General features: G+C 43.8%; 1 pseudogene; it reads right to left on the bottom strand.

Moving 5' to 3' along the window:
• LOC115208519 (signal-induced proliferation-associated 1-like protein 2) overlaps nt 1-12,514 on the bottom strand; it is a 110,437-nt pseudogene that overhangs the window by 15,138 nt on the left and 82,785 nt on the right.

Raw genomic sequence — 12,514 nt, 5'->3', positions numbered from 1 at the left:
TGGCCTTATAAAGCAGACTATGTAATAAACCTGTTACTTTTGTGTTAAACGTTTCTGTACAGGGGTAAGTACACTAACTACTTGTTCTTGCATACTTAGTACAAACTAATTACATAGTTACCTTGGAATAAGGCCAATGTGATGTAAAGTCTGGATGAAAATTCTGCTCTACTCTTGTTATCCTCCACCAACCATAACAGTTACAATGAAACCTGTCATGCCATGATATAATATAACAGCAAAAGAATGTCCATGAATGCTACTCCTACACTATATACACAAAACTATGTGGATACCACTTCAAATTAGTGGATTCAGCTATTTCAGCCACACCCGTTGCTGACAGGTTTATTCAATTTGAGCACACAGCCATGCAATCTCCATAGACAAACAGTGGCAGTAAATTGGCTTTACTGAAGAGCTCAGTGACTTTCAACCTGGAACCGTCATAAGATGCCACCTTTCCAACAAGTCAGTTTGTCAAATTTCGACACTGCTAGAACTGCCCCGGTCAATTGTAAGTGCTGTTATTGTGAAGTGGAAACGTCAAGAAGCAACAATGGCTTAGCCGCGAAATGGTAGGCCACACAAGCTCACAGAACGGTACTGCCGAGTGCTGAAGTGCATAGCGAGTAAAAAAATTGTCTATCCTCGGTTGCAACCCTCACTACCGAGCTCCAAACTGCCTCTGGAAGCAACGTCAGCACAAGAACGGTTCATTTGGAGCTTCATAAAATGGGCTTCCTTGGCCGAGCAGACGCACACAAGGCTAAGATCACCATGCGCAATGTCAAGCGTCGGCTGGAGTGGTGTAAAGCTCGCCGAAATGCGTTCTCTGGAGTGATGACTCACGCTTCACCATCTGGCAGTCCAACGGACGTAGAATTTATTTCCTTCTTAATGCGTTTGAGACAATCAGTTGTGTTGTGACAAGATAGGGTTACTATACAGAAGATGGCCCTATTTGGTAAAAGATCAAGTCCATATTATGGCAAGAGCAGCTCAAAAAAGCAAAAAGAAATGACAGTCCATCATTACTTTAAGACATGAAGGTCTGTCAATACGGAACATTTCAAGAACTTTGAAAGTTTCTTCAAGTGCAGTTGCAAAAACCATCAAGCGCAATGATGAAACTGGCTCTCATGAGGTCTGCCACAGGAATGGAAGACCCAGAGTTACCTCTGCTGCAGAGGATAAGTTCATTAAGTTCAATTCCACAAATTAACTTTTAACAAGGCACACCTGTTAATTGAAGTGCATTCCAGGTAAGTACCTCATGAATCTGGTTAAGAGAATGCCAACAGTGTGCAAAGCTGTCATCAAGGCAAAGGGTGGCTACTTTGAAGAATCTCAAATGTAGAATATATTTTGATTTTTTCAACACTTTGTTGGTTACTACATGATTCCATATGTGTTATTTCATAGTTTCGATGTTTTCACTATCATTCTATAATGTAGAAAATAGCCAAAATAAAGAAAAACCCTGAAATTAGTAGGTGTGTCCAAACTTTTGACTGGTACTATATATATATATATATATATATATATATATATATATATATATATATATATATATATATATATATATATATATATATATATATATATATATATACACACACACACACACACACACACACACACATATATATATATATATATATATATATATATATATATATATATATATATATATATATATATATATATAGTACCAGTATGGGGGCTTTGAAAAGAGGCAGACAATTACATTGATGGAAGCTGGGACAACGCACCTGGTCCAATGCATAGTGTTAAAAGTTTGGTGGGGGAGGAATAATCATCTGGGGCTGTTTTTCATGGTTCGGGCTAGGCTCCGTAGTTCCAGTGAAGGGAAACGTTAACTCTACAACATACAATGACATTCTAGCATGACAACGCCCCCATGCACAAAGCGAGGACCATAAAGAAATGGTTTGTCAAGACCGGTGTGGAAGAACTTGACTGGCCTGCACAGAGCCCTGACCTCAATCCCATCGAACACCTTTGGGATGAATTGCGACGCCGACTGCGAGCCAGGCCTAATCACCCAACATCAGTTCCCAACCTCACTAATGCTCTGTGGCTGAATGGAAGCAAGTCCCCTGCAGCAATGTTCCAACATCTAGTGGAAAGCCTTCCCAGAAGAGTGGAGGCTGTTATAGCAGCAAAGGGAGGACCAACTCCATATTAATGCCCATGATTTTGGAATGAGATGTTCGACGAGCAGGTGTCCACCTACTTTTGGTCATGTAGTGTAGATGCAGCAATCCAAACTTGTTTTGTTTTAGCTATGTGCAGTCCCTTCCATCTAAAATGTTGTTTTTATTTTGGGGCACTATGCCCACTACGGGGGCTGTTTTGTGAACAGAAAAGGTCACACAAGCCGATGGACACTTGACACTAGCTAAATGAGAGACCGTACTCGAGGACTCCGCTTCAACTCCTACTTATTAATAAGATAGGACATGTGTCAAGAGGATTCTGTCAGAGCATCAGGTCATCAGTGGTTACTTTTAATATGGCTGTCCCCTTTGAACAGAACCTGTCTAAAATGGGCAGGTTAATATGGCAGTATGACTTGCAACCTTTTCAACGGGACCAAAGCAGACAGTTTGTCAGCACGTCATCTTTCTTTCCAGTTCAGTTAACTTAACCAAGAAAGACCCTCAACCTGGCCAAAGGTTAGCAGGAAAGCACTAGTAAAGTTGACAAGCGTACCTACTTGTGGCTTCTTTATTAAAATAGGACGACAGGCTTTATTTCAACGGTTTACTGAGAGTCGAGGCTGAAAACTTGTCAGTGGGAGGGAGAAAAAGGATGTGTGGCACCGGCAACTATTATGATGCTGTAGAACATATTGACAGCGCTCCAGGAGCAAGTTTTATGTCCAAGTAAGAATACAACTCCACAAAACACTGCTTATTTACTCACCTGTAGTCTTTTGGCCTGCCCGGATCCTCCATTGGAGAGCCATCCTCGGCTTTTTTCCAGCCAATCAGATACTCTTTGCCTGGTGATTGGCGGGCGTGGACGGCAGCATTAAGCCCCACCCCTGTCACCGTGCCGCCGGAGGAGAGTATGTAGACTTTGGAAGAGTCAACCGAGGTGGAGGTCTTAGGACCACGTTCCGAGGGGCTGCCAGAGTGCCGTGAGCCACTAGGAAAACAGAGACAGAAACATGTGATCACAGTTGGCCAATTACGTCAAATATGAGTGGCTACCAAAAATCCACGGTTTGGGGTCAGTCCATTTTATATCAGTCAAGTCATGGGATAATCAGGAGGGATAATTCCCCTCCTGAATTGAACTGACCCAAACCCTGCTACCCATATCAGTGGTTCTCCTCACGATGGGCACTGTGTGGTTCTCGGAGCAGGTTTTGATCCCAACTCCTATGACTCCACTAGCCTACTACAGCAGAATTCATGCCAACCCTGCCTACGCGGACAACATAGTGATGATACGAATTGGAGCATGATGACACTGCACTGGTGCCGCTGGCAGCGAAGGGCAAATGTGTCACACCTCATTAAATGCTGCATTGTGCCCACTGCGGGGGAGGCAGGATCATGCCATGGCCACAGTGAGCCTGCCACAACATGGCAGACCGGTCATCACCTTTTAGCATAATCTTGTTCCCAGACACTTTCGCCCCAGATGCATGTCTGGTGGACCAACACATCCAACTCGGCCTTCATTAGCAAATACAGAGAGCCTGGAGAAACTCCCAGAGCACAGGCATTTGTTTAATCTACCAACCAATCATCTCCCAGAACACTTTCCCCCTAACCCTCCCCTGTACACTAGCACACCATAAGCACAGAGCCACGCCTCGCAGTCGTGTAAATGACAAATACTTTACTCAGTAGAGTACTTCCATAGAATTCTATGGCCACTCCGACTAAGGCCAACTTAGAGTGGTTGATATCCCAGGCTTATATAGGCTGTGCGCAATAGCTGGAGGACGAGGTTACTTTTAGTCTGGTCCGGCAGGAAACTGCAGTTCGGCTCATGCAGTCTGACCTAAAATGGAGAACGTTATGTCACCGCTCAGACTGAAACAGCATGAAAATTAAGACTATATCTAGTCCTATCTGACCCCAAAATTGAGGTACTAGTGTCACCCCTCAGCCTGGCCCAGCAGGAAACTGCAGATTTGGTCTCATCCCGTCTGACCCCAAAATGGAGGGCAGGAAACTGTAAACTCTGTTATATTCGATCTAACCCAAAAACGAAGGACATTAATTGTTGGAAAGGTAACCTTGAATCCAGGCTACTGTGCACAAGCTTGGAGAGGAAGTGAAAAAATAATGGATTGTGAATCTGGTGGGGAGATTCTGTGATGATGACGACATGGTGGTTTTTGCTTAGTTGCTGGCTAAGTAGGTTAGCTGGCTACTTTAGCTACGTCATTATCGATGCTGATGTACCCGGTGTCTATGTGAATAAACATTTTTATTGTGCAGGCACAGCCTTGCAACAATTACCTATTTAGCCTTACAGTAGTGGACTAGCCACCTGGAGCACCAAAATGGCTAACACTACAGGGAATCATGTCAGCTCTATTTATTACATTACTATCTGCAACATTCCAAACATTTCCTTTCACGAACACCGCCCAGACAGTATACGAATGAACCAGAGAGTCGTAGCGAGAGTGAACCAAGTAGCATGGAGAAAAACTAGAGGGAGCAGAGGCTCCCGTTCACGAGAAGTTGAGCTAGCTATAAAGAGAAGTCCGCTTAGTTAAACTCCCAAATCAACATGGAAAAGTAACACCATCACCACCACAAAAAAAAAACGCTAAGGTGGGGCCGGAAAGTTAAGAGACAAAAAAAGTCCCTTGAGTCAGATGCAGCCAAATGTAGGAAATTAACTGACTTATTCAGTAGTGCTGCTACTAGTGCTAACGTCAACGTGCATGTAGCCCATGCCAAGGGGGATGCCACAGCCCCGGGACAAAGAGTTCTAGCAGAAGTAGAGGACAGCATAGCCGACGATTGTGAGCATAGCAAAAGAAAAAGTCAGTGCAGCCGAAGCGGTAGGCAAAGGGGATCCAGGGCAGGGAGGGAGACGTGGATAACACAACATCAACATTGGGCAAACTAACTAGGCTAACTAACTAACTATACCAGTAACATGATGCCAGTCAGACAGTTTGTTGATGAATGTGCATGCCAGCCATAGTCATTTCAAGCCATATTCCTCAACTTTAGTTGAATAGGAACTACAACATATGATATTTCATATTTGAATCATATTTTTACTATGTACTTGTGTTTGTTTGAAGCCCTACTATTGTCATTAGTCAAATCCCATTTTATTGGTCGCATACACATATTTAGCAATGTTATTGCGGGTGTAGTGAAATGCTTGTAAAGTCAGTCTTTGACACAGCACAGCCACTTTTATTTATTAATTTTATGAAGATTAATTCAGACTATAAAGATATTGTTTCCACTACGCTGCTGTACTTATAATCTAGCTAAAACGATGAATACAACCGAATTTGTGTGCTAAGCTAGAGTAAAGTGAGCTGCTGAGAAAACTGCTCGTCCGGTAAGTTAGCCAAGGACATATTTTCCTACTTACCATTCACTTTACACCCAAACTTCAGGTGTCTTTTTCCTGGTTCACTGTGCTGTCTGCAGTAGTGTTGTCTACTACTTTGACATAGTGAAGCCAGCCAGTGCTCTGTCTCACTGAGTATTCTGCCTATTATACCTTCTCTGTTTTACGCTCGGCTTCAGATGATGGGATGTTGTTCAACCATGACAATTCAGGATGTGTTCTGTAGAACTCTTATAACAGTGTACAGTATGTGAGTTCTGTAGCACTATAGTACTGCATTAGCGTACAGTAGCTGTGATGCAGGTGGTGGTATTAGGGCCTGGTGTGTGTACACGTGTGTGTGTGTGTGTGTGTGTGCGCGTCGGCAGTGGAATATCCGCGGGCTGGTTGTGGTGGGCCAGTCTAGGTCAAAGTCCAGGGCTGTTTTTTTGTCCCTGTCCGTCCCTGCTTACTCATCATGCCAATGTGTAATGTGTGTACATGCCTAGAGCAAAAATAACTCGCATCCAATAATGACAGACATTGAAAACAGGGGCAGTTTGACTTCACATTATGAAGTGTCATTGGGAGTGGTTGAACTGGAATGAAAAAGGTACCAGAACTGATTTCCATTTTACAGCACCAGGGTTCATTTTAGAGTGAATATTCTACAATATAATCCGATAATCAAGCAGAACAACATTTCAGATGCTGGTACTCTGTATCGGTGAGCCGTGGCCACAATTCAAGCACTGGTCAGACAAGAGGGATCCAGTCAGCCTCTTGGTGTAGGGTGAAGTTACCCCTAGATGCTGATCATGGGTCAGTTTTGCGGTTTCCCCACTAATGGACTAGGGGAGGGGAAGCTGATCCTAGATCTGTACTTAGGGGAACTTTATCTTACCTGGACATGGAGGAAATCTCGCTCAGGTCGCCCAGGCTCCCGTCCGTTACGTGCCCAGCCGAAGTGGCCTGGGTGCTGTAGCCTTGTGACATCAACCCTTCTTCCGGCGTCCCCGCTCCGTGGTAGCCCCCCGTTCCGGTGTACTCCACTACCCACTGCTCCCCTCGGGCATCCTGGGGGACTGGTCGGCCGGCCGAGACCCCCGGTACGCCACCTCCGCTGCAGCCAGGTAGAGGGGGAGGCGGCGGGGGCATGCAAGTCGCCGTGTCGATGCCGCTGTCGGTGGACGCACCCTTGATGTAGATGAGGCCCAGGGCATCGGGGTCCATGGGGTCGCCCGAGCCGAAGCGCTTGTCGTCGCTGCTGCCACTGGAGGCATTGCTGGAGAGAGTGTTGCTGCTGGAGTGACTGGAGCCAGACTGGGAGATCAAACACAACAATAGTTAGTGGTTAGCGCCATTCATTTGTGTCGGAACATTAACGGTCAAATCCTTGCTTCCTCCGTCCTCGTTTCCTCAGTTCCTCTCAAAGCGCATTGGAGTAAAGGATCCAAGACCCCTCCCTCCGACCTCCAATGAGCTTTGAGAGGAATTGAGGAAACAAGGATTTCGACAACTAGTATACATTAAAAAACGATGATACATAAGCTATGTATTCTTACGCCACAACTCATTCAAATCTCAGATAAAAGCGGAAAAACACATTGTGGGTTTATTCACCGGTTCAGAATATATTAACCGCTTAAAACTTGAGAATTATGGAATTGGGACCCTGGAAATGTTTGGCAGCCTTTACAGTGCATATGAAACTTTAATGCGCTCTGCATAGGGAGACAAATACATTCTACCCCTCTTTCTGTTCTTCAGCAAAAGCAGCAGCATCCCTTCAAGCTTCGAACTATGCAATATTTTTCCAGGGCCAATTGTTGGGATGCTTCCTCATTCATAGTAATATTAATGAAAAAAATAATGCATATGAATCGATATTCACCATGCGTCGCCATTACTTTCAATACACATTTTAATTTATTTCAGATTAGGTGTGTGGGGGGGCGAGGGGGTAGTACAGGAGAATAAATCTGAAGCGACAGCTTGCTGTTAGCAAAAACGTCACCACCGACAAGGGTAAGCTGACCTTTTCTAGCCTGATCCGTCAAGGACGAGAGGAGGCGGGCCTCGTTCCCTGCAGGCATAGCGCTACACACCATTGTACTGTGTAGGCTTGGGGCTGTATGGGTAACCGAGCCGTTCTCTACTGCTAGGTGCGACCGTAAAGATCAGATGACAATACGTACCGTATCATGGCCTATCATGGCCCATCTGTCAAGGGTGTCGTGTTGCGGTCCAAACAGACCATGCATGTTGCTAGTTGGGGGATAAGGTGCTCTGGGAGCGCATAGGTAGGTCTACCAAAGACTTTGTCGATTAACAAGACAAAGACCTATGGGATATGTTCACCAAATGGCCATGATGTTTTGTCATTGGTTTCATATGAAACCAAAGAAACATATGATTTATTTATTTAAAGGGTCTTACAACTAACTGATTTTGTCCTGAAACATTGTTACAAGACATACTTCCTTCCCATTGACGCTCAAATGTAGTCTATTGCACGAGATGACAGACGCAACAAACTAACCCAAATCCAACATGACAAGAAAAAAGCATTACATTGTAAAATCAAAGTCAACCTGGAAACCCTCATTAAACATTGAAATAACTAACTCTTTCCAAGTATGAGTACTCACATGTTGGTATTTATTGGGGGAGTCCTTTGCTCCTTGTCTCGGCTGGCTTCTCTCCCTCATGTTCAGAATCTTCGTGGAGGGATGGTGCCACTTGGCCTCTGCAAAAGAGGAAGACAATTTGTGATTGTTTTCTTTGAGGTATAATTTTCTCATTAAGATACTTGTGGTACAATTTCTACGATACTGTCCATCAGAATTGATGTCAGATCAACTCTTCATATATTCAGGACTTGAACTGGGTAATATTCACTAGGAACCAAATGGAAGCAAACCGATTAAAGTGGGGAGGGACTACCTGAATGTGTCCAATAAGAAACACTTGTTTTCATTTCCCATTACAAAATCTTTTGCTACAGTGTGAACTAATGAATATGACTCAAGTTGCCATTACTGCCATTTTTTCAATGCAGTTCCTGAAATGCCAAAAAATGAATTGGAATGGCAGTTATTTAGTTATTCTATTTTAAGGTATAGGCTATGAAAGCACATTTGTCATGTGTTGATATCACAACATGACATGTTTGGTAAAACTTAATGTGAATGACAATCTTGAATCTGTAAGAATGACAGTTAATATTCCTTTCTGTTTTGTCTGTCTCCAGCTGACCTTTTTGCTGCATTTCTACTGACTGGCGAGTCTCTTTCATAGCACAGTTGATGATGATGATGATGATGATGATGATATTGGTGATTACATGATGATGCTTATGGATGGTGACGATGATGATGCTGGTGATGAAGAAGAGTAACCCATACCTGCAGATCTGGTCCTCTCCAGCTTGGGCTCCCCCTCTCTCCGGCCCTCTCCCTCCTTGTCGCTCGGCTGGTCCAGGTGCAGTGCAGGAGACTGGCATCTACAGGTGCACGAAAGAAGGATAGGACATAACGCTAGAGGTATCAGCAAACTGGTTTAAATCTTCAAAAGAGGGAGGCAAGATATGACGTCTTTGTTGAACATTCTAACCACGAAGAGGGTCAGTGACGCGCAGGTCAGCCATTTTTTTTGTTGTTGCCCGAACTCATTTTTTTTCAACTGACCCGCACCTTTATGATCCATTGTAGAGCTGCCAGATCCTACCACAGGGGTTGGCAACCCTGGTCCTGGAGTGAGTTAGGCACTTCATGTTTTTGATTTAACCAACCTGGAAGACCAGGTGTTTTGAATTTTGGCAATAATTTAACTGACCAATTACCTCAGATGGTAAGGTGTGGTACCTAGTTAAGAGCAAAATCCTGCAGTATCTGCAGCACTCCAAGAACAGGTTTGCCTACCCATGCCTTACCTAATCACAACTGTATCAACTTTCAATGCAATAATTACGTCAAATGAGAATTGTCCTAAACTCATTCCTCAAAGGGAAAAGAGAACGCTAACCAGCATATCATGGCTCCCAAGCATTACAATTGAGAAAATGGGTTTAAATTAATCTTCTCCCACAGCATCCTCAATGCTTTGCCATTGATTTGCATTGGAACCTTTAAAGTGCATTGTAATCCTTATCCACCCCACTTCCTGCTTTTCGCACCACTGGCCATTGTTTCACTGTTCCTGACCACTTGGCTAGTCACACTGAGCTATTTCAAACCTTTCCCTTGGTGTGTAACAGTATCCGTTAAACTGTAGGCTGCCCAGACACATTTCCACAATGTGTCGGGATGCTGTGGGGATATTGAAGGAATGCCTTGCAACCTGAGAGCCAGGGTCCGGCTGGTGCCTCTGGCCTGGCGACTATAGACTTGTCTGGACTGCAGAAGATCAAGGAATGGGGGTCCTGGAAGAACCAGGATGAGGGGGGTGGTAATGGCATTGTTCTGTCCTAGATAGAGGAGACGGCCTATCATATGACACACGACTGGTCCTACTACATATACTGAATATATGGTCACTGTATTGAATATATACACTATGCTGAATATACGTAAAGCACTTTGTGACAATGGCGGAGGTAAAAAAGTGGTTTAAAATAAATGTGATTGAATTTGATTGATTCATACACACTATTGGTCACTGTGAATGCTGAACAGTTCTGAAAATCGCTTTGGATAAAAATGCAAAATGACCATAGTATTATTTTTATGGTCCTCTTTCTGTATAGATTATGTGCCATCTATGCACAGGAGGGGATAGTCTGCTTTAAGAGGGTTGATAGGAGTGTAAATATGTATTGAACTTTCGACGTAAATATGTAGACTGTTGCACTTTTCATATGAATTTTAATTGTGCATTATGCTGCGTTTCTATGTAGTATGTACTTTGTCTTTTTAAGCACATTACCAAATGAATTTCCCCCTGTTGGGATAATAAAGTTGATCTAATCTAGGAGCAAAGAAAAGCGCCTTATTAGACGACAGCCATCTCTCCCATTCATTTGTGCTTGGGGTCAGTAGATTCCTCCAACAGATGCCATCAAATTTGGACTTGATTATTCTGAGGAACGTAAACATCTAACAAACTTTGATTTTGGACTGAACTATCCCTTTAAACTGATAGGTGGGCGGGGTTTCTACTTTTGGTACTATTCCATTGGCACCATTGCCCCAGACAAGCTCAATCAAGCGCAGATACAGTATTTGAATATTATTGTATTCAAACCCAGTCTGCTGTGTATGTAACTCTCCATCGAGTGGCGAGGCATGAGGTTGAGAGTGTCTTAAAATGTACACCATAGTGGTCTTAAAATATACACCATAGCCGTCATAAAATGTGCACCGCAGCGCTGTGCCCTAATGCACTTACCCATTAATGTATCCAGCCTTCTGGGACCAGGTGCCACAGGGTCCGGGGTCACTGGACGTGGACTGGTTGCTGGGGGAGCTGCAGTACAGCTGTCCAGGTTCCCGACTGCTACAGGAGGCCGTAGGGGATATCTCATATTCCTGCAGTACCCTGAAAACCACAAAAGAATGTTTAGGGGACGTTTAACCAAATGGGTCTCGACTGCCAAAGTGCCCCACCTGTAGGCTACAGCTTCAATGGCCCTGTTGAATGGAAAGGGTTAGTTGTTAGTTGGATTCTCAAAAGGGCGACACACTCCAGGTCTAAGGAAACACTTTGACTGTACCTAGCAGACAAAACTAAAATTTCCCACTGGGTGGGTCACTTTGGATAAACACATCTACTAAACGACCACGTTATCACTCATGTTATTCTCAAAGAGCCTTCATGACAATGTCAGGCGTGTCAATACAACTCATCACCTAGTCTGGACATATGATACATGTGCTCCTGATGTTTGTTTGTTTTGTGTATCATCATGTGCATTGTGCCAAAGGTCAAATTACACAGTGTAGATAGAATGTTTTATTTTTTATTATTCGATACTGACAATACAAATAGTAGGTCAACCTTTAGACAGTGACGATAAATTGTAACTGGACTACTAGAATCCCATCCATTTATGAAGAGTGTTTGGGGAAATACTAGGGGAACATAGAGTAAGTACGCAGCTAGGCAAGGTGTTATTCTTAGCCTGAACAGACAGTTCCAAGCTTCCATGAGAGTGGGAGATGCTCGATCCTCCGACTCGTGAAACTTGACTCCCCCACCGGCCCGGGAGGAACGCTGAGTCCTCGAAAAAAACACAGAATCCCGGATCATACGGAAAAGCTGAGATGGGATCGTAAATGTGCAACGGATAAGCGCGCAAAATAGAGGGTATATATTGTAGGGCTGGGAGTAAGGGATGAGGTGGTGTGAAAGGGAGGATAATCTTGCATATTCAGCAGCTTTGGAGCAGGCCTGCTTCGCAAGGCGTTGGCAGCTGCAAATTGAGTCCCACTCCCTCTTAATTAGCTGGCGAAGCTCCAACTAGGAGTGGAAGCCACAAAGTGTTTGAATTCAAACAACCCCCACACAAACATATGCAGTGTCTCCATGTCTTGTTTCCCTTAGGAAAACATGTCACCTTAATGGTTCCATTGTACTACCTCAGAGTCTATCACGTCTGTTTTTCTGTAGAACCAAGACAAAGTGTCACATATGACAAATATGGTATGGTAAAAGGGTGGGGGAAATGTCATGTTACATGAATCATAACCCAGAAACCGGTTTTTATATTTCCTGCTGGTAATGGTGTGGTGACTCCCGGTATGCTCCACAGTGTTAATAAGAACCAATATGTTACTATATCAACTGGTCTGGTCCGAAAAGTAGACTGAGAAGGCTAGTGTCTTGGAAATACGTGGTCATTTTCATTTTGTTACTCAATATGGTTTGATTTTCCAAGACATTTCAGTGACAATGAAATTCGAAACTTTGTTCTAAAAGCTATCCCCACCTAAGTGTAGCTCAC

The sequence above is a fragment of the Salmo trutta genome, chromosome 14, assembly GCF_901001165.1.
Source record: "Salmo trutta chromosome 14, fSalTru1.1, whole genome shotgun sequence".
Classification (NCBI taxonomy): Eukaryota; Metazoa; Chordata; class Actinopteri; order Salmoniformes; family Salmonidae; genus Salmo; species Salmo trutta.
The sequence above is the reverse complement of the archived record's forward strand: the minus strand, read 5'-3'. Positions and strand labels throughout refer to the sequence as shown.